The 27,806-nt window shown below is 39.1% G+C and overlaps 1 pseudogene; it reads right to left on the bottom strand.

The window, feature by feature from the left end:
* Window positions 1-27,806, bottom strand: part of LOC131996323 (uncharacterized) — a 57,415-nt pseudogene that overhangs the window by 17,136 nt on the left and 12,473 nt on the right.

A 27,806-nucleotide genomic window follows, 5' to 3' on the forward strand; every position in this document is an offset into this window, starting at 1 on the left:
TCATGGCAGCTATATCGAAGCATGGACCGATTTGGCCCATTTACAATCCCAATCGACCTATACTAATAATATATATTTATGCAAAATTGCAAGCGCCTAGCTTTGCTCCTTCGAAAGTTAGCGCGCTTTCGACAGACGGGCGTACAGACGGATGGACAGACGGACGGACGAACATGGCCAGATCGACTTAGTATGTCATGACGATCAATAATATATATATTCTATGGGGTCTTAGACGCATATTTCGCGGTGTAGCAAACGGAATGGCGAAATGGCGGAATGGTGAAGGGTATAAGAATAACCTTCTCCAGTAATTCAAATTAATTTTGCTTCAAGTACATAATGACAGATGCAGTTCCAATTTTTACTGGGCTAGGATTACGAGATATGTATGTGGCCAGTTTTTAACTATGAACCACACATAATATGTTAATTTTTTCCGGTCAATCGTACTCGACTTTCCACCAGATCATTCAGCACGCATCCCGCCAAAGTTGCAGAGATCTTAGATCTAGCTATTTAACAGAGTTCACTAGGAAAATTATAGAGGAAGACACAACATAATGTTAAATAACAACAATGTTTTAAAGTTTCCTCAATATTCATTATTCGAACCCAAGCTTCTAACACAAAAATACTGTTGAAAGGAAATTCTCAGCCCATTTCTATTCATTCCGTTCGTTCATGTATTTATTCCATAAAAGTATGACTTTTGAGCTGTAATAACAGCATTCCTTTAGTAATACCATTGGTCTTTTAGTCATTTCCATGTTTGATTCAAAATACTCCTACACCATTTCTTAGCTTTTGTCAAGCTGTCCATCCGTCTGGTCATTTCTACTGTCTGCTCCAAATACTCTGCCGCAGAGTGTAAAGTTCTGCGTATTTTATTCACATTCGCAAGCCATTGTAAATTCGAAATGGTTGCGGCTAAGATTCTTTCCGGGAAAAATGTAGTTATTGTGTAAAAGTTGTTTGTAACTTCAACGACGACATCATTGCCATCAGCAGCCCTCTCCACCTTGTTTCTTCCTGGTCTTAAATTAGTTTTCTTTTCATTTGCCCAGAGAGTTAGACGGGCTTTATGATTTCATTTCATTTGTGTGTGTCTGTAGTGTTTGTGGCGAGTTTTATTTGAATATTTTTGTGAATGTAATTTTACGAAAAATTAATCAACCAAAGGATGTTTTCAAAAATACATTCACATTCAATTACATTTCCGTGTGGTCGATTTACGTTGTTCATTTTACCATAGCGCTAAAGGAGAATAGGGATATTTGAAGCTAGTAGAGAAGCATAGAGAATGATTTTTAATGCTTGAATTGAAAGTCTTGGGGTAAAACAAATTATTTGAAAGTATGACAAAAATTTAGCCAAAAATTCATATTTGATTGATTTTGTAGAGAATGCCCAAAGATTTCTTTGTAAAAGTGGTTTGTTTCCAGTTTGTTTTCCAGTATATTATCAGTTGGGTATTCAATGTAGAGTTGTAATTTCTTGGAGTATTTACAGGATGCACTTATAAGGTAAGGTCATGCGAAAAGCTGAGTACAATTAATTTATTTTTGTTTTGATTTTGCAATAAATTAAATGTCGAATGCTTTTTAACGCAGATGTGATTTTTTCCAGGATTTTAAAACGATATTTTATTTGATCCGATATTCAATACATAAGCAGCAAAACAGTTTTATAATGATAAAAATACAACTTTAAACACACATTTGAAGAAGATAACCTGTAAAACAAAGTTTATTTTTAAAACCACTTTGACATTTGCATTTACGGGAGGTAGCTGGTCATAACGCCCAAAATTATTTTGGGGTTTATGTCCCCGCTTCTTTTAAATTTTCTCATACTTACTCATTAATATTTATATTATAATAATATTTTATTATTATACCCACCACCATAGGATGGGGGTACACGAATCTAGTCATTCCGTTTGCAACACCTCGAAATATTCGTCTAAGACCCCATACACGAATCTAGTCATTCCGTTTGCAACACCTCGAAATATTCGCCTAAGACCCCATAAAGTATATATGTTCTTGATCGTCTCGGCGAACTGAGTCGATCTAGCCATGTCTGCCCGTCCGCTCGAACGCGTAAAGCTAGCCGCTTGAAATTTGCACAGATACTAAACATTAATATAGGTCATTAGGGATTGCAAATGGGCAATATCGGTTCAGATTTAGATAAAGCTCCAAAATAGATGAACCTACAGATTTGACTTCTTGAGCCCCTGGAAGCAATTTTAATCCCATTTGGCTTAAATTTTGCACACAGTGTTCCGTTATGACTTTAAACAACTTTGGTAAGTACGGTCCGAATCGGTCTATAACCTGATGCAGCTCCCATATTAACCGATCTCCCGATTTGACTTCTTGAGTCCTTGCAAGCCACAATTTTTGTCCAATTTGGCTGAAATTTTACATGTAGTGTTTCGTTTTGACTTCCAATAAGTGCACCAAGTACGGTCCAAATCGGTCTATTATATGATATAGCACCCATATAAACCTCCGATTTGATTTCTAGAGCCCTTACAAGCAGAAGATTTTGTCCGATATGGCTGAAATTTTGCATGTGGTGTTCTGTTATGACTTCCAACAACTGTGTCCATATCGGTCTATAACCGATCTCCCGATTAGACATCTTTAACCCCTAAAAGCCGCAATTTTCCGATTTTGCAAAAATTTAGCACATTATGTTCTGTTATAATTTCCAACAACTGTGCAAAGTATGGTCCAAATCGGTCTATAACCTGGTATAGCTCTCATATAAACCGCTCTCTCGATTATCCTTGCTCGGTTCCTAGAAGCTTTAATTTATGCTGGTTTGACAGAAGTGTGGTATGTAAAATGAAATTATGCCCTTCAACTAAATTTACTTTGTAAAGGGTGATTTTTTTGAGGTTAGAATTTTCATGCATTAGTATTTGACAGATCACGTGGGATTTCAGACATGGTGTCAAAGAGAAAGATAAAATTTTTAGCAGAATCCATAGTGGTGGGTTTCCAAGATTCGGCCCGGCCGAACTTAGCACGCTTTTAGTTGTTTGTGCTCTGTAGGGTGAACAAAACATTGTTCTTTTGAGACATAACCACTTCCAACATAATATCCCAAAAGCATTTTCTACACATCCTCTGTCACGGCTCAAACGATAATTAAAAATTCTTTCTTCATCAGAAAGATTCTGTTTCTCTCCGTACGGCTTTTTGATACGCTTGCAAAGTGGAAAAGAATTGTCTGCCAGATATAAAAATTTAACCTTTTCCCCATTTACTACAGAATCTTCAGAGAAATTTAAGTTATCACCAATTAAGTTTTGGCCAAATTTGGACGTCGAAAACACATTTGCGTCGCCTTCGCTGCCATAAGCGCGGGTATCCAAGTAGGTTAATTTATAATTTGCATCAGCAACCGCTATTAAAACAATGATATCCCTGAGGTTCTTCTCCTTTGTTAAAATATCATGAACATGAATATAAGTATTTTCAATGTTTCTTACTTTGAAATAGAGATCCAGCACTTTCTGGTGCTTTAATAGCGAAATGCGTCCCGTCTGCAGCTCTAACACAATTCGGAAATTGCCAGAGTGAATTGAATTCGTTTGACCATTTAATAAATTTCTCTTTGGATATTGAAGACACGCCTGATTTAAACATTTTTATTGGAGCTATACACACAAATCTATTAGCTTTTCTATATGTTGTTTACTGATTCTATATATTGAAGACAAATGTCGCTGGAGTGATCCTGAACCAAAATATCTACGGATTGCCAACAATATAATTGTACTTTTCATACCCTCCACCATAAGATGGGGGGTATACTAATTTCGTCATTCTGTTTGTAACTACTCGAAACATTCGTCTGAGACACCATAAAGTATATATATTCTTGATCGTCGCGACATTTTATGTCGATCTAGCCATATCCGTCCGTCCGTCTGTCTGTCGAAAGCACGCTAACTTCCGAAGGAGTAAAGCTAGCCGCTTGAAATTTTGTACAAATACTTCTTATTAGTATAGGTCGGTTGGTATTGCAAATGGGCCATATCGGTCCATGTTTTGATATAGCTGCCATATAAACCGATCTTGGGTCTTGACTTCTTGAGCCTTTAGAGTGCGCAATTTTTATCCAATTGGAATAAAATTTTGCACCACGTGTTTTGTTATGACATCCAACAACTATGCCAAGTATGGTTCAAATCGGTCCATAACCTGATATAGCTGCCATATAAACCGATCTTGGGTCTTGACTTCTTGAGCCTCTAGAGTGCGCAATTCTTATCCGATTGAAATGAAATTTTGCACGAAGTATTCTGTGCCAAGTATGGTTCAAATCGGTCCATAACCTGATATAGCTGTCATATAAACAGATCTGGGGATTTGACTTCTTGAGCTTCTAGAGGGCCCAATTCCTATCCGATTTGGCTGAAATTTTGCACGACGTATTTTATTCTTACTTTCAACAACTGTGTCAAATAACGTTCAAATCGGTCCATATCCTGATGTAGGTGACATATAAACCGATCTTTGATCTTGACTTCTTGATCCCTAGAGGTCGCAATTATTATCCGATATGCCTGAAATTTTGTACGACGGATCCTCTCATGATCATCAACGTACGTGTTTATTATGGTCTGAATCGGTCTATTGCCCGATACAGCTCCCATACAAATCGTTCTCTCTATTTTACTGCTTGAGCCCCCAATGGGCGCAATTCTTATTCGAATTGGCTGAAATTTTACACAGGTCTATAACATATAATTTAATTGTGGTCCGAACCGGACCATATCTTGATATCGCTCCAATAGCAGAACAAATCTTTTCTTATATCCTTGTTTGCCTAAGAAGAGATGCCGGGAAAAGAACTCGACAAATGCGATCCATGGTGGAGGGTATATAAGATTCGGCCCGGCCGAACTTAGCACGCTTTTACTTGTTTAACTATTTGAAACAAATTTTATTATATTTGATAAGTTAAGAGCAGTTTGGCTTAACAAACCATGAATATGGATTAACCCCTATCGAAGGAGTTTTTTATACCCTCCACCATAAGATGGGGGGTATACTAATTTCGTCATTCTGTTTGTAACTACTCGAAATATTCGTCTGAGACCCCATAAAGTATATATATTCTTGATCGTCGCGACATTTTAGGTCGATCTAGCCATGTCCGTCCGTCTGTCCGTCCGTCCGTCTGTCTGTCGAAAGCACTCTAACTTTCGAAGGAGTAAAGCTAGCCGCTTGAAATTTTGCACAAATACTTCTTATTAGCGTCGGTCAGTTGGTATTGTAAATGGGCGATATCGGTCCATGTTTTGATGTAGCTGATATATAAACGGATCTTGGGTCTTGACTTCTTGGGTCTCTAGAGTGCGCAATTCTTATCCGATTGGAATGAAATTTCGCACGACGTGTTTTGTTATGATATCCAACAACTCTGCCAAGTATGGTTCAAATCGGTTCATGTTTTGATATAGCTGCCATATAAACCGATCTTGGGTCTTGACTTCTTGAGCCTCTAGAGTGCGCAATTCTTATCCGATTGAAATGAAATTTTGCACGATGTGTTTTGTTATTATATCCAACAACTGTGCCAAGTATGGTTGAAATCGGTTCATAACCTGATATAGCTGTCATATAAACAGATCTGGGGATTTGACATCTTGAGCTTCTAGAGGGCGCAATTCCTATCCGATTTGGCTGAAATTTTGCATGACGTATTTTATTTTTACTTTCAACAACTGTGTCAAATAAGGTTCAAATCATAACCTGATATAGCTGCCATATAAACCGATCTGGGATCTTGACTTCTTGACACCTAGAGATCGCAATTATTATCCGATATGCCTGAAATTTTGTACGACGGATCCTCTCATGACCATCAACAAACATGTTTGTTATGGTCTGAATCGGTCTATAGCCCGATACAGATCCCATATATATCGTTCTCTCTACTTTACTTCTTGAGCCCCCAATGGGCGCAATTCTTATACGAATTGGCTGAAATTTTACACAGGTCTCCAACATATAATTTAATTGTGGTCCGAACCGGACTATATCTTGTTTCTTTTTAATTTTTTTTATTTTTCAAAGCAAAATAAGCCGCAGTATATGCAATATTTACTCTTTATTGATCCATGACCTACTCAGATTTTGTATGAAAACTTTTATATATGAAAGATTAATAAAAATGTTGCATTCTACCCAATACGAACAGCTGATTCTATTTTTGTTTACTTTTTTGTCTCCGCACCAGTCTACAAAACCTGTTTTTATAGGGGACATACATGAATTTAATGCAACCGAAAATTTCGCAAGAAGTGCATACTCCCCTTGAAAAAATATTCATTATTTGGCTCCAATTAAAGAAAATATTTCATAGATACTAAAAAATTTTTTCAAATTTGAAGAAATATTTCATAAAAAGTATATGAAATACTTCATCACATTTAGGAAATAATTTGGATCCAATGAAAAATTTTCATAGATCCAATGAATTTAATCAAAGTTGATGAAATATTTCATAAATAATTAACTAAATATTTTATCAAATTGAAGAAATAATTTCAACAATTTTGCTCCAATAAAAATATTTTATAGATCCAATGAAATTTCTTCAAAGTTGATGAAATGCTTCATACATAATATATGACATATTTCATCAAATTGAAGATGTAATTTGGGCCTAATTAAATTTCATCAAATTTGTTGAAATGCTTCATAAATAATATATGAAACACTACATCAAACTAAAGAATTTTTATACATTTTATGAAATGTGTCATATCTTTTATGAAATTTCTTAACAATTTATGAGAAATTTTGATACAAGTATTCTAAAACTGATGAATAATAATCATTTTGAAGAAATTTCATGAATATCGATGAATAGCTTTATGAATATTGGAAAAGGTTCACCAGGTTTGATGAAGAAATATTCAAAAAGATGAAGGGCTGCATCAAAATCGATGAATATAATTTAAACAATTAGCTGTTTGAACATTCATATTACACATTACATAAAAGAAGTTGACTTTAGTTACTTTCCACTTTATAACATATATAGTTTCAGCTGCCCGGATCTGCCCGACATTATATACTTTTCAAAAAAGTAATGCTTACGCTAGTTCAAATATATAAAATTTACAAGTATTTCGTGTTGTATTTTGATTTTTTAATGGATTATATATTAAAACCTATAAGGCAGTTTTCTGAGGAAACAGAAGAGGCAAATAGATTTTCAAAACCATCAATTAAAGCATATGAAAAGATGTATTTTAACAAAAACAGATTTATTTAATAGATTATAATTTTCCTCTAATCCCTTTGTAACAGGACACATATATTTACCATCTAAGGAAAAGTTATTGCTATTGCAATCAGTGCACGAGTTGCTAGAATAAATATAAGCTACAGAGTATTATTCAAAACATCATATGCGTTAAATGTAACTAACTAATTAAATTTCCTATGAACATCCCATTAAGGAACAGGGAATACTTCTCTCATACCAATCAGTGCAGTCCGATTAAAGTTTAAGCTCAATTATAAGGGGTCTCCGTTTTTATACCAAGTCTGAACGGCGTGCCGCATAGTGACACCACTTGTTAGAGATGTTTCAACATGGTAGGATACCTCGCAAATATAGCATTGGTGAGGATATAACCACCGCTGAAAAAAAATGTATACACTACACCACCACTGTGGTACAGGGTATTATAGATTTGTGCGTTTGTTTGCAATGCTACGAAGGAGAAGAGCTAGACCCATTGATAAGTATACCGATCTCCTTAGAATCACTTCCTGATTCGATTTAGCTATGTCTGCGTGTCCGTCTGTCCATGTATTCTTGTAATGAAGGTACAGGCCGCATTTGTTGTCCGATTTTCACAAAATTTTGAAAATTTTCATCAAAATTGAATCAGATTTAGATATCTTTACCAAGGAAAGGCAAAAGTCGGGCGGAGCCAACTATATAATACCCTACACCACCGAATCTACATAATACTTTTAATATATAGCACTTATATCCAAATCTAGTGAGACTTTAATTTTTCATACCTATTGAAATATCGAATAGAAGCTTCTACGATTTTCTTACGATGGTACGAAAATTGTGGCTTCTACAGCCTTAAAAGTCGAAACGCATAAAATATATATATATGGTGATATATTGGGTTGCCCAAAAAGTAATTGCGGATTTTTCATATAGTCGGCGTTGACAATTTTTTTCACAGCTTGTGACTCTTTTATTGCATTCTTTCTTCTGTCAATTATCAGCTGTTACTTTTAGCTTGCTTTAGAAAAAAAGTCTAAAAAAGTATATTTGATTAAAGATCATTCTAAGTTTTATTAAAAATGCATTTACTTTCTTTTAAAAAATCCGCAATTACTTTTTGGGCAACCTATATGGTAAAGATCGGACCAAAATTGTGGCTCCTACAGCTTTAAAAGGGCATATCGAATGAAAGATATATATGGGAGCTATATCTAAATCTGAACCGATTTTTATGAAATTTTGAGCACATATTGAGACGTCAAAAGAAACACTTTGTGCTACATTTTGTAAGGATCGGACCAAAATTGTGGCTTCTACAGCTTTAAAAGGGCACATCGGATGAAAGATATATATGAAAGCTATATCTAAATCTCCACCGATTTTTTTCAAAATCAATAGCGTTCGTCCATGCACCGAAAAAGAGACTTAAACAAAATTTTGTGAAAATGGACAACAAATGCGGACCGTGATTACAATAATACATGGACAGACAGACGGACATAGCTAAATCGAATCAGGAAGTGATTCTATTTTCTCCTTCTTAGCGTCGCAAACAAATGCACAAATCTATAATACCCTATACCACAGTGATCAAACCCTTCAAAATGGGTCCAATCGGTTAGTACCGCTACATTTGCGCTGTCAAAGTATGTACCTGTTTTGATAGTTTTTTGTTTGCATATTTTTTACTTTCTGAGAAGCAAAAATGCCAAATTACGGCGACATTTGTTGAAAAAACGGTCAAAACCTTCAAAATAGGTGAAATCAGGCGGTACTACTATGTGGGAGCTATGTCTAAATTTGGACCTATTTTTATAACTTTTGTTTGCATTTTTTTTTGCTTTCTGAAAAGCCAAACTGTTAAATTGCAGCAACATTTGTTGAAAAATACGGCCAAAACCTTCAAAATAGTTGAAATCGGGCGGTACCGCTATTTGGGGGCTATACCTAAACATGTGATATTTTTGTGAAATTGTTTTTCACCCACTAAAAGCGTAAAATGCAAATTTCAAATCGCTAGCTTTGTTGGAAATATTTGTGCCTTCGCCACTTTCTACCTTTTATTTATGTCATGGTATCCATGCATACTGCAAATGTGCGCGCATTGGTATCGAAGGATTCATCTATTTTATGCATATTGACCAGTTCGCTGGATGTTGCACTTTTTATCATGGTGTCCACAGTCCGGGTGACTTATGTAAATGGTTTGAAGCTCCTCAAGGCTTCCTTTATCATAAATGTATCCTCCGTCGTCTCTGCTCTTAATCCCATGTCGTCTATTAACGTGTCACTTTGGGCACGGGGTTTTTGAAAGAAACTTTTTCAACTTGGCGGCGTCATTACGCTATACACCCGTTCACAAAAAAGCTTCCAGGAGGCAGGTTTTGCCGCTTTGATGATCTTATTTTATTGCGTAAGCTGTGTGTTGTACACGTCCCTGCGGACCTCTTTCCCAATGTTGCGATTCTCCCCGGTTACAAGATCTTTTCTTGGGCTGATTTCTTTTTTCGAAGAGAAACACTATCTTCAATTGCAGTAACAACACTACATTATTTTTATACCCTCCACCATAAGATGGGGGGTATACTAATTTCGTCATTCTGTTTGTAACTACTCGAAATATTCGTCTGAGACCCCATAAAGTATATATATTCTTGATCGTCGTGACATTTTATGTCGATCTAGCCATGTCCGTCCGTCTGTCCGTCCGTCCGTCCGTCCGTCTGTCTGTCGAAAGCACGCTAACTTCCGAAGGAGTAAAGCTAGCCGCTTGAAATTTTGCACAAATACTTCTTATTAGTGTAGGTCGGTTGGTATTGTAAATGGGCCATATCGGTCCATGTTTTGATATAGCTGCCATATAAACCGACCTTGGGTCTTGACTTCTTGAGCCTCTAGAGTGCGCAATTCTTATCCGATTGGAATGAAATTTTGCACGACGTGTTTTGCTATGATATCCAATAACTGTGCCAAGTATAGTTCAAATCGGTGAATAACCTGATATAGCTGCCATATAAACCGATGTTGGGTCTTGACTTCTTGAGCCTCTAGCGTGCGCAATTCTTATCCGATCAGAATGAAATTTTGCACGACGTGTTTTGTTATGATATCCAACAACTGTGCCAAGTATGGTTTAAATCGGTCTATAACCTGATATAGCTGCCATATAAACCGATCTTGGGTCTTGAATTCTTGAGCCTCTAGAGTGCGCAATTCTTATCCGATCAGAATGGAATTTCGCACGGCGTGTTTTGTTATTGTATCCAACAACTGTGCCAAGTATGGTTCAAATCGGTTCATAACCTGATATAGCTGCCATATAAACCGATCTTGGGTTTTGACTTCTTGAGCCTCAAGGGGGCGCAATTCTTATCCGAATGGAATGGAATTTCGCACGACGTCTTTTGTTATGGTATCCAACAACTATGCCAAGTATGGTTTAAATCGGTCCATAACCTGATATAGCTGCCATATAAACCGATCTTGGGTCTTGACTTCTTGAGCCTCTAGAGGGCGTAATTCTTATCCGATTTGAATGAATTTTTGCACGAAGTATTTCGTTATGATATCCAACAACTGTGCCAAGTATGGTTGAAATCGGTCCTTAACCTGATATAGCTGTGATATAAACAGATCTGGGGATTTGACTTCTTGAGCTTCTAGAGGGCGCAATTCCTATCCGATTTGGCTGAAATTTTGCATGACGTATTTTATTTTTACTTTCAACAACTGTGTCAAATAAGGTTCAAATCGGTTCATAACCTGATATAGCTGCCATATAAATCGATCCGGGATCTTGACTTCTTGACCCCTAGAAGTCGCAATTATTACCCGATATGCCTGAAATTGTACGACGGATCCTCTCATGACCATCAACAAACGTGTTTATTATGGTCTGAATCGGTCTATAGCCCGATACAGATCCCATATAAATCGTTCTCTCTATTTTACTTCGTGAGCCCCAATGGGCGCAATTCTTATACGAATTGGCTGAAATTTTACACAGGTCTCCAACATATAATTTAATTGTGGTCCGAACCGGATCATATCTTGATATCGTTTTAATAGCAGAGCAACTCTTTTCTTATATCCTTTTTTGCCTAAGAAGAGATGCCGGGAAAGAACTCGACAAATGCGATCGATGGTGGAGGGTATATAAGATTCGGCCCGGCCGAACTTAGCACGCTTTTACTTGTTCTCAAGTCATCTTCTGAGCAACCTGCCGAATTTCGTTCAGTTGGTTTCTATTCTAAACCTTATATAGCGATGGTCTGAGAAGGAATGCTCCACGGAGACTCTCCAATCCTGAACCTCATCGATTAGATTCTACTACTCCCTAATCCTATTAGCGGTGTAACAAATATTGTTATTAAGTCGTTAGTATTCAAGAATTCTACCAGGGCTTGGCCCAGCTTATTAATGTTGGTTCTAACTCACAAAATGTGGCGAGATTTCTCATCGCAACCTATAAGTACTTTATTTCCTGTCTATTTTGTCTTCCCCACCAGCCGTTGCAGCTCCGACGTGGGTAGCGGTGATCGGGAGATCGGTCTATATGGCAGCTATAACTAAATATGGTCCGATCTGGAAAAAAATCAATAAAAAGGTGTAGAGGTCTACAAAAACTAACAGTGCCAAATTTCATAGAAATGGGATGACAAATGCTCCTTTTATAGGCTCAAAACTCTATATTGGGTGATCGGTCTATATGACAGCTATATATAAATATGAACAAAAAGGTGAATATCGAATTCAAAATGCTGCTTTTGTAGGCTCAACACTCTACATCGGGAGATCGGTCTATATGGCAGCTATATCCAAATATGGTTCGATCTGGACAAAATTCAATAAAAAGGTTCAAATAACAAGTAAAAAGGCGTTAAGTTCGGCCGGGCCGAAATTTGGATACCCACCACCTCGGGTATATATGTAAAACTACTTTCATCACAATCCTGTGAAAATTGCATACTTTATGTCCAATAGCAGTTATCTTTTAAGCGAAATTTTGTGTGCTCTCATATAGTACCCTAAAAATTTGATATCTAAATTTCGAATATGGTACCTATGGGGGCCGCCCCACCCTAAAACCTACCCAACGTATAGACCAATCACGACAATATGGGACCCAAATGAAAGGTATTTAGATAAGAAAACGTATCTGATATCCAAATGTCGGACCAAGTGTTAGGGGGACCACCCCAACCCCCAAAACACCCCTATATCGGACATATTTACCGACCATGGCAATATGGGACTCAAATGAAAGGTATTTGCGAGTAAAATACGAAACTAATTTCCAAATGTGGGACCACGTCTGGGGGTCCACCCATTCCCCAAAACACCCCCCAAACAGGACTTATTTACTGACCATAGGAATATAAGGCTTAAAAAGAAGGTATTTAAGTATATAATTCGAATCTGGTATCCAAATATGGGATCAAGTGTTTGGGGTTCCACCTCTCCCCAAAAACATCCCCCAAGGGGATAAATTTACGACCATAGCAATATGAGGCTCAAATGAAAGGTCTTTGGGAGAAGAGCACGAATCTGATATCAATATTCGGAAAAAATGTGTCTATGGGGCCACCCCACCCCCACAACACCACACAAATAGGAAGTATTTGTTGACTATCGCAATATATAAGAGGGTTTTTAGAGTAGAACACAAATCCGATACATATTTTCAAGACCAACTCACTGAGTGGCTGCTCATACGCCAATATTTTTTTTGCCCATACCCCAAACCGGGGTAAACCTTTTGAAATAAGGAGTTTAAATGAGATTAGAAAAACCTATTTTGCGGCCATGCGTTTGGGGGACGCCTCATCGTGTACTCGCCTAAAGCAATGGCAATATGGGGTTTAAATAAATGGTATTTGAAGGAAGAGCACGATGCTGATATTTTTTCAAGCCCAAGTGCCTGGGGGACCACCTCACCCCCTAAAACACCACGAAATCAGATATCATGAGAATATCGGGCTGAAATAATACATTAACCTTACCATAGAGAATGTTCGTAGCATGGTATTTCACTAAAAGCTCCTTAATTGTCGAATGTAAATTTTCCAAGGAAAAAATTTTGTTCCATATTAAGTGAAAGAAGGCGCAGCGGAGCGGGCCCGGTTCAGCTAGTATCTAAATATAATCCGATTTGGACCAAATGCTAATAAGTACAAGTCATTGTTCAATTGTGGATAACAAAATATTGGTCTTTTTAGTAGCTCTATCTAAAAATAAACCATTCTGAACCATATACGACACGGATGTCGATAACCTAATATAAGTCACTGTGTCAAATTTCAGTGAAATCGGATTATAAATGCGCCTTTTATGGGGCCAAGACTTTAAATCGAAATATCGGTCTACATGGCAGCTACATCCAAATCTGGACCGATTTTGGTTAAGTTGCAGAAAAATTTTGAAGAGCCAAACACAACGCACTGTCCCAAATTTCGGCGAAATCGGACAATAAATGCGCCTTTTATGGGCCTTAAACCCTAAATCGAGATATCGGTCTATATGGCAGCTATATTCAAATCTGGACTAATCTGGGCCAAATTGATGTACGACGTCGAAGAGCCATACACAACTCGCTGTCCCAAATTTCAGCGATTTCGGACAATAAATGTGCCTTTTATGGCCCCAAAACCTAAAACCGAGAGATCGGTCTATATGGCAGCTATATCCAAACCTGAACCGATCAGGGCCAAATTGAAGAAAGACGTCGAAGGCAACTCACTACCTCAAATTTCAGCGATATCGGACAATAAATGCGCCTTTTATGGCCTCAAAACCTAAAGCCGAGAGATCGGTCTATATGACAGCTATATCCAAATCTGGACTGATCTAGGCCAAATTGAAGAAGGATGTTGAAGCGCCTAACGCAACTTACTGTCCCAAATTTCAGCAAAATCGGATAATAAATTTGGATTTTATGTGCCTTAGACCCTAAATCGGAGGATCGGTCTATGGCAGCTATCTCCGAATCTTGGCCGATCTACACCAAATTGACATATAATGTCGAATGGCCTAACGCAACTCACTGCCCCAAATTTTAGCAAAATCGGGTAATAAATGTGGCTTTTATGGGCCTAAGACCCTAAATCGGTTATTCGCTCTATATGGCAGCTATATCCTAATCTGAACCGATCTGGGCCAAATTACGGAAGGATATTGAAGGGCCTAACACAACTCACTGTCCCGAATTTCAGCAAAATCGGGTAATAAATGTGGCTTTTTTGGGCCTTAGTCCCTTAATCGGTGGATCGGTCTATATGGCAGCTATATCCAAATCTGAACCGATATGGGCCAAACTAACGACGAATATCGAAGGGCGTAACACAACTCACTGTCCCGAATTTCAGCAAAATCGGATAATAAATGTGACGTTTATGGGCCTAAGACCCTAAATCGTAGGATCGGACTATATGGCAGCTATATCCAAATCTGGACCGATCCGGGCCAAATTAACGAAGGACCCTAAATCGGAGGATCGGTCTATAGTTCATCTTCGAACTTAACCTGCTTATGGACTAAAAACGAATCTGTGCAAGTTTCAGCTCAATATCTGTATTTTTAAAGACTGTAGCGTGATTTCAACAGACAGACGGACGGACATGTCTAGATCGTCTTAGATTTTTACGCTGATCAAGAATATATATATTGTATATACTTTATAGGATCGGAAAGGGATATTTCGATGTGTTGCAAACGGAATGACAAAATGAATATACCCCCATCCTTCCATTCATATACCTTTTATTTAAGCCTCATATTCCAAGTTCAGTAAATAAGTCCAGTTTGGGGGTGTTTTGGGGAAGGGGTTGACCCCCAGAAACGTGGTCTCACATTTGGATATTAGATTCGTTATCTACTCGTAAAAACCTTTCATTTAAGTACCATATTGTCATGGTTTGTAAATATGTCCTATTTAGTGGTGTTTTGGGGATTGGGGTGGTCCCCCTAACAATTGGTCCGACAATTGGATATCAGATACGTTATCTTATCCTAAATACCTTTCTTTTAAGTCCCATATTGTTGTGATTGGTCTAAAAATATGTTTGGAAGGTTTTAGGGTGAAACGGCCCCCAAAATTTCGCTTAAATCGCACCACCCATTTTCGAGATCCGGTGTTTCTCAAAATTAGGGTAAGGGGGAGCGTCCGCCCCCCTTCAGATATCAAAAAATGTACCCCATTTTCACCACAAGATCATTATGTACTATCTGTGAACATTAATTTAAGAAAATCGGTTCAGCCGTTTCTGAGTCTATAAGAAACACACAAACAAACAAAAACAAACACAAAATTATTTTTATACCCACCACCGAAGGATGGGGGTATATTCATTTTGTCATTGCGTTTGCAACACATCGAAATATCCCTTTCCGATCCAATAAAGTATATATATATTCTTGATTAGCGTAAAAATCTATGCCAATCTAGACATGTCCGTCCGTCTGTCCTTTGAAAACACACTACAGTCTTTAAAATTAGAGATATTGAGCTGAAACTTTGCACAAATTCTTTTCTTGTCCATAAGCAGGTTAAGTTCGAAGATGGGCTATATCGGACTATATCTTGATATAGCCCCCATGTAGACCGATCGGCCGATTTAGGGTCTTAGGCCCATAAAAGCCACATTTGTTATCCGATTTTGCTAAAATATATGACAGTGAGTTGCGTTAGGCCCTTCGACATCATTCATCAATTTGGCTCAGATCGGTTCAGATTTGGATATAACTGCCATATAGAGCGATTTAGGGTCTTAGGCCCATAAAAGCCACATTTATTACCCGATTTCGCTGAAATTTGAGACAGTGACTTGTGTTAGACCGTTCAATATCCTTCGTCAATTTGGCCCATATCGGTTCAGATTTGGATATAACTGAAATATAGAGCGATCCTTCGATTTAGGTTCTTAGGCCCTTAAAGCCACATTTACTATCCGATTTTGCTGAAATTTGGGACAGTGAGTTGTGCTAGGCTCTTAAACATCTTTCTTCAATTTGGCCTAGATCGGTCCAGATTTGGATATAGCTGCCATATAGACCGATCTCTCGGTTTTAGGTTTTGAGGTCATAAAAGGCACATTTATTGTCCGATATCGCTGAAATTTAAAGCAGTGAATTGTCGTAGACCCTTCGACGTATTTCTTCAATTTGGCCCTGATCGGTTCAGATTTGAATATAGCTGCCATATAGACCGATCTCTCGGGTTTAGGTTTTGGGGCCATAAAAGGCGCATTTATTGTCCGATTTCGCCGAAATTTGGGACAGCGACTAAGACTAGCTGGACAGGGCCCGCACCGCTGCGCCTCTTTCACACTCTTATTTTATCTGAGCCCTACACTGGCACGGTCAGGAAAAAACCCCGGTTGGGGTGTGCTAGCACGGCCTTTCAGATATTTCGCCACAATGTGGATATCATATTTGTGCTCTACCCCAAAATTTTTATACCCTCCACCATAAGATGGGGGGTATACTAACTTCGTCATTCTGTTTGTAACTACTCGAAATATTCGTCTGAGACCCCATAAAGTATATATATTCTTGATCGTCGCGACATTTTATGTCGATCTAGCCATGTCCGTCCGTCTGTCCGTCCGTCCGTCCGTCTGTCCGTCCGTCCGTCCGTCTGTCTGTCGAAAGCACGCTAACTTCCGAAGGAGTAAAGCTAGCTGCTTGAAATTTTGCACAAATACTTCTTATTAGTGTAGGTCGGTTGGTATTGTAAATGGGCCATATCGGTCCATGTTTTGATATAGCTGCCATATAAACCGATCTTGGGTCTTGACTTCTTGAGCCTCTAGAGTGCGCAATTCTTATCCGATTGGAATGAAATTTTGCACGACGTGTTTTGCTATGATGTTCAACAACTGTGCCAAGTATAGTTCAAATCGGTTCATAACCTGATATAGCTGCCATATAAACCGATCTTGGGTCTTGACTTCTTGAGCCTCTAGCGTGCGCAATTCTTACCCGATCAGATTGAAATTTTGCACGACCTGTTTTGTTATGATATGCAACAACTGTGCCAAGTATGGTTCAAATCGGTCCATAACCTGATATAGCTGCCATATAAACCGATCTTGGGTCTTGACTTCTTGAGCCTCTAGAGTGCGCAATTCTTACCCGATCAGAATGGAATTTCGCACGGCGTGTTTTGTTGTGATACCCAACAAGTGTGCCAAGTATGGTTGAAATCGGTCCATAACCTGATATAGCTGCCATATAAAGCGATCTTGGGTCTTGACTTCTTGAGCCTCTAGAGGGCACAGTTCTTATCCAATTTAAATGAATTTTTGCACAAGGTATTTGGTTATGATATCCAACAAATTTACCAAGTATGGTTCAAATCGGTTCATAACCTGATATAGCTGTCATATAAACAGATCTGGGGATTTGATTTCTTGATCTTCTGGAGGGCGCAATTCCTATCCGATTTGGCTGAAATTTTGCATGACGTATTTTATTTTTACTTTCAACAACTGTGTCAAATAAGGTTCAAATCGGTTCATAACCTGATATAGCTGCCATATAAACCGATCTGGGATCTTGACTTCTTGACCCCTAGAGGTCGCAATTATTATCCGATATGCCTGAAATTTTGTACGACGGATTCTCTCATGACCATCAACAAACGTGTTTATTATGGTCTGAATCGGTCTATAGCCCGATACAGATCCCATATAAATCGTTCTCTCTATTTTACTTCGTGTGCCCCAATGGGCCCAATTCTTATACGAATTGGCTGAAATTTTACACAGGTCTCCAACATATAATTTAATTGTGGTCCGAACCGGACCATATCTTGATATCGTTTTAATAGCAGAGCAACTCTTTTCTTATATCCTTTTTTGCCTAAGAAGAGATGCCGGAAAAAGGACTCGACAAATGCGATCCATGGTGGAGGGTATATAAGATTCGGCCCGGCCGAACTTAGCACGCTTTTACTTGTTTTTATTTGAGACTTTTATTGCTATGGTCGGCAAATATGTCGCATACGTACCAGATACGTGCTCTAGTCTCAAACAGCTATCATTTGAGCCTTATATTGTCATTTTGGTGTTTATTTCCATTTGGTGGGATTTGGGCTATGGCGGTGGAGTGGTTCAGGAGGATTTAATGAGATGAGTCGTCCCTGAAATAATAATTGGCTATAAAACAGATATCAGATTTGAACCCCTTTTCCATAATCCACAAATATGTCCAGTTTGAGGTGTATGTAGAGTACGGCGTTCACCCACTCACTTACTTACTTTCTTACTATAATTGGCTATGACAGAATATTTGTTCCACTAGCCGAACGTAGAATAGCATTCCAAGCGCTTCGATCTTCTGCGCTTATTCTAAAATCTCTGACACCAAGTTTCGAGGTGTCTCCCACAACTTGATCTTTCCATCGGGCTTTTGGTCTTCCCGGTTTGCGTGTACCACCGTGTTTGCCTTCAAAAGACTTCTTTGCTGGAGCTTCTTCATCCATTCTAACAACATGACCTAGCCAACGCAGCCGTTGTATTTTGATGCGTGTAACTATGCTATCGTCGTCACACAGCTCATACAGCTCGTGGTTCATATGTCGCCTATTACTCCATTAACGCAAACTGGTCCATATATTTTACGAAAAATCTTTTTCTCAAATACTCCAAGCACTGTCTCATCTGCTTTCACAAGTACCCATGCTTCAGAACCTTATAACAGCACGGGTTGTATCAGTGTCTTGTATAGTGTATTCTTCGTCTGTCGAGAAGTGGCCTTGTTTCTAAACTGCTTACTTAATCCAAAGTAGCATCTGTTTGCCAGTATTATTCTCCGTTTAATCTCAAAACTGGTGTCATTTGTTTCGGTTACGGCGGTGCCGAGTTAGATAAAGTCACTGACTGTCTTAAAGTTGTGGTTCCCAACTTTCTCCATTTTCTTTATCTGCTCGGTTGTTCAAGGCTTTTTGGGAGTTGAAACCATCCATGTCGTCTTATCTGCATTTACTGCCAGACCCATTTTCACCAACTCTCTTTTAATTCTTTCAAAGGCTGCAGTTACTACTTCCGGTGACCGACCTATGATGTCGATGACGTCAGCATAGGCGAGTAGCATGTGATCTCTTGTGAATAGTGTGCCAGCAGGATATTAAAGAGATCAGACGATAGGCTGTCTCCTTGTCTGAAACCTCGTTTGGTATTAAATGGTTCGGAGAGATTCTTTCCTATTCTTACTGAGGAACGCGCATCAGCAAGTGTCATCCTGCAAAGTCTTATTAATTTTGCAGGGATACCAAACGCAGACATGGCTTGAAATACCTTTGAACGTAAAGGAGTATCGAAGGTGGGTTTGTAGTCAACAAGGAGATGGTATGTGTTGATTTGTCCTTCTCGGGTCTTTTCCAGGATTTGGCGCAGTGTGAATATCTGGTCTAGGGTGGATTTACCAGGTCTAAAGCCGCATTGATAGGGCCCAATTATCTCATTGACTTTAGGCTTTAATCTTTCACACAGTACGCTCGAGAGTATCTTGTATGCGATGGGTTGGAGACTTATTCCTCTGTAGTTGGCACATTCCGTCTTGTCTCCTTTCTTATATACGGGACATAAAGGGTGATTTTTTTGAGGTTAGGATTTTCATGCATTAGTATTTGACAGATCACGTGGGATTTCAGACATGGTGTCAAAGAGAAAGATGCTCAGTATGCTTTGACATTTCATCATAAATAGACTTACTAACGAGCAACGCTTGCAAATCATTGAATTTTATTACCAAAATCAGTGTTCGGTTCGAAATGTTAGGTCAAATGTTCTTTCCATATCCTCAGCATGTTATCTGTGTCAGTTACCAGATTTCTTTCTTTGTCTCTACAGGAGGATGTGCCTGCACCAAAGCCATTGGTTTGATGTTTAATTCTTTGGTAGAATTTTCGGACTTCATTCTGACTCCTGTATATCTCAATTCGCTCGCACTCACGTCTTTCCATTTCCTTTTTCTTTCTGCAGAACAGACGTTTCTCCTCTCTCCTTTTCTCCCCATATCTCTCCTTTATCTAGCGCGTTGCTACTGGTTGCAGGGTTTCTCTCTATGCCGCAATCTTGGTTTCAGTAGCATCTCGACACTCTTGGTCGTAAAATGGGTTTCTTGGAGGAGGCTTCCGGTACCCAAGTACGGATTTCGCGGCATTTTCCATGGTGTGGGAAATAATTTTCCACTGCTTCATTATATCATCGGAACAAGGAATGCTTTCTTCAAGCAGTTGGGTCAGTCGAGTGAAAAATGGCGCTGCCGTTTGTTGTGTTTGCAGCTTTTCAATATCCATCTTCCGTGCAGTGTCAGATCATAATTTCGTAACGTTCAAACGGGTGCGAACCTTTGCTGCAACAAGGTAATGATCCGAATCGATATTCGCTCCAAGGATCGATCGTACATCTAACACGCTTTCATGTATCACAATCAATTTGGTTTCTTGTGTTTTGATCGGGTCACGACCATGTGGCTTTGATGTTGTAGAATTTGGCTTTTATGCGGATTGTGGCTAGTCTCTCTTCCACCGGAGTAAAGCTGGAGACTAGGTGTTTCAGTCTCCGACTATCCACAAATCCACAGCCAAATTCATGCCTCGTGCTATGGCAGCTATAATATAGTTCGTCACCGTTTGGTGTTGTAGAGACGCCATTCCCAGTCCCAGGTGCAGATCCGCAAATCATGGTTCGTTTGCGTGGGTCGTCAACGTTGGGAGGGGGGTCCGTTTTTACTATTCCTTTGTTTCTCATAGTAGTTTTCATAGTTTTCCGGGGGCGGGTTACTGGCGCAGCGCCCCAACCGCATGGGTTTTGTGGGATTGCACATGTATCCCTCGTTATGGCGAGCCGCTTGCTCCAAGATCCGACGCTCGCCGCCAGCCGCCCCCAACCTGGGAACAGACGCTGATGTTGGCCAATGGTTATTTGAAGGCGCCAATAACTCGCCTTCTCATCTCGAGTATCACTGGCACTCAGTATTTAATTAAGAGCCAGTGCCACATGACTCCTCACTGAGACCTTCCTCTCGCACTTAGCCCCAAAAAAATGTCAGCAACGTGCTCAACTGTTAAATTCCTTTTATTTGAGCCGCAATTATAATTGGTTTAGGGGGAGCATTGTGAAGGAGGCTATCAAGAAATTCAGGGCTACGGGTTTCGTTCATATTCACACTAATTATTATACCCTCCACCATAGGATGGAGGGCATACTAATTTCGTCATTATGTTTGTAACTACTCGAAATATGCGCCTGAGACCCCGTAAAATAATATATTCTTGATCGTCGCGACATTTTATGTCGATCTAGCCATCTCCGTCCGTCTGTTTGTCAAAAGCACGCTAACTTCCGAAGGAGTAAAGCTAGCCGCTTGAAATTTTGCACAAATACTTCTTATTAGCGTAGGTCGGTTGGTATTGTAAATGGGCCATATCGGTCCATGTTTTGATATAGCTGCCATAGAAACCGATCTTGGGTCTTGATTTCTTGAGCCTCTAGAGTGCGCAATTCTTATACGATTGGAATGAAATTTTGCACGACGTGTTTTGTTATGATATCCAACAACTGTGCTAAGTATGGTTCAAATCGGTTCATAACCTGATATAGCTGCCATATAAACCGATCGTGGGTCTAGACTTCTTGAGCCTCTAGACGGCGCAATTCTTATCCGACTTGAATGAATTTTTGCACGAAGTATTTTGTTATGATATCCAATAACTGTGCCAAGTATGGTTCAAATCGGTTCATAACCTGATATAGCTGTCATATAAACTGAACTGGGTACTTGACTTCTTGAGCTTCTAGAGGGCACAATTCCTATCCGATTTGGCTGAAATTTTGCATGACGTATTTTATTCTTACTTTCAACAACTGTGTCAAATAAGGTCCAAATCGGTTCATAACCTGATATAGCTGCTATATAAACCAATCTGGGATCTTGACTTCTTGAGCCTCTAGAGGTCACAATTATTATCCGATTTGCCTGAAATTTTGTACGACCGATCCTCTCATGACCATCAGCATACGTGTTTATTATAGTCTGAATCGGTCTATAGCCCGATGCAGCTCCCATATAAATCGATCTCTCTAGTTTACTTCTTGAGCCCCCAAAGGGCGCAATTCTTATTCGAATTAGTTGAATTGTTACACAGGTCTCCAACATATAATTTAATTGTGGTCCGAACCGGACCATATCTTGATATCGCTCTCATAGCAGAGCAAATCTATTCTTATATCCCTTTTTGCCTAAGAAGAGATGCCGGGAAAAGAACTCGACAAATACGATCCATGGTGGAGGGTATATAAGATTCGGCCCAGCCGTACTTAGCACGCTTTTACTTGTTTTTTTTGTATTGGTTATCTACATTCAAAATCATATTGTAAAGAAACCACTGGGGATACCACATCCTTAAAGATCCACAGGTCCTCCTATGTCCATCCCAATTGGAGGGTAAAAAGTTTACTCTACCACCAAAGACCTTTTATTTCTGTCCTATTCTATCCTGATCGGCCTTCATATGTTATTTCATATTATTCATATTTTATTTTTATTGCCCTCTGATACGTCCTTTCTTTTGAGTACAATATATTCTCGGTCATCCTTCATGACAGTTTGGCGTTGCATTTATTGGGAGGAGATGGTCGGCCTCCCCGACTAAGAACCAAACCACGACTTATTTGTGTCTTTTATTGACGCAATATATTGTCCTTCGGAACGGTAGGACGTGACCCAGATACTTGAATCCTTATACCAACATTAGATTCGAAATATACTGTCATAGACCTTTCTTTTAATTGCCATATTATCCTAATCGAAATACACGGCCTATTAAAGGGTATTTTGTGAGTGGGCTGGTCCCAGACTCTGTCCTAATTGTGCATACTAGATTCGTAGTCAACTCCCAAAGACCTTTCATTCGATACCCATTTTGCGATGTTGGACATTTGTGCCCGTTTTGGGGGTTTTTGGGGTGGAGAGGCCCCGTTGACACCTTGCACCAAATTCTTATAACAGTTTAAAACTATCTTTCGGTTAAAGTGTCCCGTTGTGTGGTGTTTTTGTGGGTTTTGCGGGGGCCCACACTTAGGGTAACATTTTAATGCCAAGTTCGTACTCTACTTTTAAATACTTTCATTTTATACCCATATTGTCCCAATCGGCACACATGTCCGTTCGGGTGGGTTTTCGGATGGGGCGTTCTTCTCCCGGCATCTCTTCTTAGGCAAAAAGGATAAAAGAAAAGATTTGCTCTGCTATTATTATATTATTACATGTTGGAGACCTGTGTAAAATTTCAGCCAAATCGAATAAGAATTGCGCCCTTTGGGGGCTCAAGAAGTAAAATAGAGAGATCGATTTATATGGGAGCTGTATCGGGCTATAGACCGATTCAGATCATAATAAACACGTATGTTGATGGTCATGAGAAGATCCGTAGTACATAATTTCAGACAAATCGGATAATAATTGCGACCTCTAGAGGCTCAAGAATTTGACACAGTTGTTGAACGTAACACACACAGTTGTTGAACGTAAGAATAAAATACGTCATGCAAAATTTCAGCCAAATCGGATAGGAATTGTGCCCTTTAGAAGCTCAAGAAGTCAAGTCCCAAGATTGGTTTATATGACAGCTATATCAGGTTATGAACCGATGTGAACCATACTTGGCACAGTTGTTGGATATCATAACAAAACACGTCGTGCAAAATTTCATTCCAATCGGATAAGAATTGCGCACTCTAGAGGCTCAAGAAGTCAAGACCCAAGATCGGTTTATATGGCAGCTATATTAGGTAAGAAGTATTTGTGCAAAATTTCAAACAGCTAGCTTTACTGCTTCGGAAGTTATCGTGCTTTCGACAGACAGACGGACGGACGGACGGACAGACGGACGGATATGGCAAGATTGACATAAAATGTCGCGACGATCAAGAATATATATACTTTATGGGGTCTCAGACGAATATTTCGAGTAGTTACAAACAGAATGACGAAATTAGTATACCCCCCATCTTATGGTGGAGGGTATAAAAATGTGGTATCCTATTTTCACCGGAGGCCCAAACTCTACCATCTGTGAAAATTTCATTTAAATCGGTTCAGCCGTTTTTAGTCTATACGGAACAGACAAACAAACAAACAAAGCGAAACAAATTCATTTTTATATAATATGATTTTAGGTCAATGGAAGTTAGGTCAAATGGAATTTCGCTTAGATCGCCCTACCCATCTCCGAGATCTGGTGTTTTTGAAAATTATTGTTGAGGCCCGTCTTAGAGTGGGAAAGTTAAAAAATAATACCGCAACGAAGTCATAACGAAGAAAAATGCTGTATGATCAATTTTATCCTCTTTCTGTTCATGTTGGCTTCTCCAAATTAGAGCCATTTACTGGTTGTTTTTAATTGGATCAACTAAATCCATGTGAAAACAACCTTCCAAAACAGCCAGTAGATGGCGCTAGCTTAAATGTTAGTGCTACTACTCGCCTGGAGTGGCTTAACACCTAAAACATTGATCATCATTTGGTTGTTGTCTATAAATGACTACCTATTTAAATTCATCATTTATTCTTTTTTCTAAATCAAATAAAATTGCCATTTAAAACGATTTTCTGTGGTAAAGAACTTATTTGTCAGACAATATATTTGGTGCGGTGGCTATAGCTCTTACTATTAAACCATGTTAATCTTTTGAACAACAAATTTGCCCATCAGCACGTCGATTGGTTTTATCTATCGATGAGCTAAAAATTGTTGCAATCTTAACGTTAAGGTTCGCAACTCCTCCCATCACGCTGAACGTCATAATTTTTGGGGTATGGCGGCCTACATATATTTGTGTCCCCACACATTATTTAAATCACAGTGTCCTGTTAGGTCAATATGATTGATCGACTGTTTTTGGTTTAGGTGGTCCGCTAGATATATGAGCAGAATGGAGATATCAGATTCATAGTCCACAACCTTATACCTTTAATTTAACCCCATATTGTCATGATTGGTGTATACAGCCGTTTGGTGGAGGGTTGTGCGCCACACTCCATGTGCTACTTGAGCACATATATGAATGACGCACTCTACTCAATATGTATCATTTGATCCCTCATTATTTCAATTCGCTAAATAGTCTATTGGACGCGATTTTTGGAGGTAAAGCGCCACCTAGATTCTTGAACACAAAGTTTTATGTGATATTCGTAATCAAATCCCAAATACCTTTCATTTTGGGTCTTATATAGCTTTGATCGAGTAAAATTCCCATTTGGGGGGCCTTTTTGGTGGTGGAGGGACCTGGAAATATGTAGGCATAATTTTTTAGATCCTACTAGCTGAAACGGACGCGCTCCGCTACGCCTTCTTTTACTTTACATGGAACACAATTATCCTTTGAATATTTATTTTTGAAAATAAAATAGCATTTAATGAAATACGATGCTACGAAAATAGTATGTGTATATAACAATATAAATGCCTTATCTGAATCCCATATGATCTATATTGGTGTCTGAATTCGCTCAGAGAAGGACCCCAGGGTGGTGTGGACCCCCAGAAACATGGTCCCGAAAGTGGGTACGAATTTCGTGCTCTACTCCCAAATACCTTTCATTTGAGCCCCATATTGCCATGGTTGGAAAATTTTCTCCAATTGTGTTCAATTTACATGCGTATTCTGGGGTGGGGGTGTCTTAGCCCTGAACAAAATACCAGCATCGTTCTCTACTCTGAAATACCATTTATTTAAACCCCATATAGCCATTGGTTTTGGGGGAATTTACAGGATGGGGTGTCCCCCAAACACATGGCCCCAAAATTGGTTATCAAATTCGTTTTCTAATCTCAAATAACTTTCATTTGCAAATACGTCCTTTTTGGGGGTTGTTATGGTGGTGGGACGTCCTCTAGACAGTTGGTCCCTTATTTTGTTATCAGATTCATGGTCTACTCCCAAATACCTTTCATTTGAGCCCCATGTTTCCATAGACGGCAAACATGACCGGTTTGGGGGGGGGGGGTGTTTTGGGCGATGGGGCGGCCACTCAGTGACTTGGTTTTGAAAATATATATCAGATTCGTGTTCTACTCTAAAATACCTCTTATTTGAGCCTCATATTGCAATGGTCAACAAAGACTTCCTATTTGGGTGGTGTTATGGGGGTGGGGTGGCCCCATAGACACTTTTCCCAAATATTGATATTAGATTTGTGCTTTACTTCCAAGGATCTTTTGGGGAGAGGCGGCTCCCAAACACTTGGTCCCACATCTGGATATCAGATTCGTATTCCACACTCAAATAGCTTTTATTTAAGCCAGTAAATACCCCAGAAACTTGGTCCAACATTTGGATAGCAGATTCGTATTTTACTCGCAAATACCTTTCATTTGTATCCCAAATTGCCGTGGGCGGTAAATATGTCCGATTTAAGGGTGTGGGTGGTTGGGCGATCCCCCTATGCACCCCCAAACCAAATGGGTGGGTGGGCGATCCCCCTATGCACCCCCAAACCAAATACCAAACATTTGTTTTTAGGTTACTGTAAGTGTGCAAACAAAATTTCATTAAATCGTCCTACCTTTTTCCGTGATCTGGTGTTTTTGAAAATTAGGGAAAGGGAAGAATCAAATAATACCGCAAACAACGTTACGAAATTCCTTTTTTTCCTTTATTCAAAGGACGGATAGGTTGTCTTAACAGAGATAAATGCTGTATGATAAATTTTGACCACTCTGCCCTCTCTCTGTTCATGTTGGCTTCTCCAAATTAGCGCCATCTACTGGCTGATTTCTGAATCCAATTGACGGCAGCAAGTAAATGGCGCTACTTTAAACGTTGATGCTTTTCGCTTGGAGTGGTTTAACGCCTATAACATTGGTCATCATGTGGTAGTTGTCTCTAAAAGGCTATTTGAGTACCTATCAAATAGCCATTATTTAGTATTTTTATACCCACCACCGAAGGATGGGGGTATATTCATTTTGTCATTCCGTTTGCAACACATCGAAATATCCATTTCCGACCCTATAAAGTATATATATTCTTGATCAGCGTAAAAATCTAAGACGATCTAGACATGTCCGTCCGTCTATCCGTCTGTCTGTTGAAATCACGCTACAGTCTTTAAAAACAGAGATATTAGCTTAAGTTTTGCACAGGTTCTTTTTTTGTCCATAAGCAGGTTAAGTTCGAAGATCGGCTATATCGGACTATATCTTGATATAGCCCCCAAATAGACCGATCTGCCGATTTAGGATCTTAGGCCCATAAAAGCCACATTTATTATCCGATTTTGCTGAAATTTGGGACAGTGAGTTGTGTTATGCCATTCAGATTTGGATATAGCTGCCATATAGACCGAATTCTTAATTTATGGTTTTGGGCCCATAAAATGCTCATTTATTGTCCGATGTCGCCGAAATATGGAACAGTGAGTTTGGTTAGGCTCTTCGACGTCCTTCTTAAATTTTGCCCAGATCGGTACAGATTTGAATATAGCTCCCATATAGACCGATCTCT

This window comes from Stomoxys calcitrans, chromosome 1 (genome assembly GCF_963082655.1).
Source record: "Stomoxys calcitrans chromosome 1, idStoCalc2.1, whole genome shotgun sequence".
Lineage (NCBI taxonomy): Eukaryota > Metazoa > Arthropoda > Insecta > Diptera > Muscidae > Stomoxys > Stomoxys calcitrans.